Genomic DNA, 2,117 nt, shown 5'->3' on the forward strand with positions numbered 1-2,117 from the left:
CCAGGTATACAGTGTCTCGTCATAAGTGCCATTTCAACAAATTAGAAGCAGTAGATGCTAGAAGACAATGCAAGATGCAACCTATACCACACTCCCAAGTTAAATGTGTCTTATGGGTAAGTGATTGTTGTAGGATATACAACAGTACTTTGATGTAAGAACGTGGTGTGATAGACAGATTTATTATGTTCTAGAAACAGGAACATGTGTCATATTAACAAGTATAAGTTGTAAGCTACGCAGATGCAATTCAACAAAATTATGAGCAATACAAACTAGACATCATACGAAACACACAACCACATATAACAATTCCAAGTTAGAGTAAGCACCTGTGATGGTGGAGTAGGGGAGATGTGCTCATCGTCTACACAGCTACGTTGACTGTCCAGCCTTGTGTTGTCTTGTGAATCTTGATGGGAGGATGACGAAGTAGAATCTGTAGAGACCCTCTGCTTGAGTTGCTCCAAAGTACCACCATCATACACTACCTTGCTAATTTCCTTCCGCTGTATTTATTTTGCATGCGGAGTCAAATCGATAAGAAAAAGAAAAAAAACACTCTACAGAACTCATTCAAGCATGATACTGACAAACACTAAGCAAATGAAAGGCAAACACATGATACGAGGATGGAATATGTATGAAAAATAGGACGGCGTGACATATTTAGACCTATGATGTGGTAACTAAGTAGAAGGCATTTCAAGAAATTGGAAGCATTGCAAGCTAGGCCTTTTTTAGAAAAGGAGGTTGACCTCTGGCCTCTGCATCAATCGATGCATGCAGCCATATGAAAGGTGCAACCAATATCAGTCTGCCAAGTTAAAACTATTCAGCGTTTCAACAAATTAGAAGCAGTACATGCTAGAAATCATATGCAATACGTAACCAATATCACAGTGGCCACTTAAAGGTGTCTCATCATAAGTGACTGATGCGGGATACGCAAGAACAATAGTCTGATGTAAGAACATGGTGTGATCAGATATAGTATGTTCTAGAAACAGGAACACGTGTCATATTCACAGCTATAATGTGTAAAGTAAGCAGATGCAATACAACAAAGTTAGAAGCAACACAAGCTATTCATCATACGCAACATGCAAACCAAAGAGTGCCAAGTTAGAGCAAACACATGTAACGGTGGAGTAGGGGAGATGTGTTCATCATCTACACAACTACGTTGACTGTCTAGCCTTGCGTTGTCTTGTGAATCTTGTTGGGAGGATGGTAGAGTAGAATCAGTAGAGACCCTCCGTTTCATTTGCTTGGAAGGACCGCCATCATCCAATGCCTTACAAATTTCCTTCCGCTTTATTGATTTTGGATTGTGAAGTCAAACTGACAAGAAAAAGGAATAAAATTCGCTCTTCAGAACTCATTCATGCATGATACTGACGAACACTACTCTGATGAAAGTCAAACTCATGACACGAGGATGGAATATGTATGAAAAACTGGACGACATGACATATTCAAACCTATGATGTGGAAACTAAGCAGAAGGCACTTCAACAAATTAGAAGCATTGCAAGCTAGACACCATATGGAAGGTGCAACCAATATCACTCTGCCAAGTTAAAACTATCTCATCATAGGTGGCGTTCAACAAATTAGAAATAGTACATGCTAGAAATCATATTCAAGATGCAACCAATATCACACTGCCAACTTAAAGGTGTCTCATTATAAGTGACTGATGTAGGATACATAAGAACAGTAGTTTCATGTAAGAACATGGTGTGATAGACAGCTATAGTATGTACTAAAAACAGGAAGGCGTGTCATATTCACACATATAATGTGTAAGCTAAGCAGATGCAGTTTGCACTAATTAAAAGCAATACAAGATGGACACCATATGCAACATGCAACCAGATATCACACTGCCAAGTTAGAGCAAGCACCTGGGATGGTGGAGTAGGGGAGCGGAGACTTGGAACTTGTGATGCACTAGTAGAACAAGGAGAATCGATACAGATGCTCCGTTTACGTTGCTGCAGAGGACCACCATCATTGCCTTCCTTACTCTTTTCCTTCCTATTTTTTGATTTTGCCTGGTCAAGTCAAACCCACAAGAAAAAGGAATAAAATTTTCTCTTCAGAACTCATTG

Source organism: Triticum urartu, chromosome 5 (assembly GCF_003073215.2).
Source record: "Triticum urartu cultivar G1812 chromosome 5, Tu2.1, whole genome shotgun sequence".
NCBI classification, from domain to species: domain Eukaryota; kingdom Viridiplantae; phylum Streptophyta; class Magnoliopsida; order Poales; family Poaceae; genus Triticum; species Triticum urartu.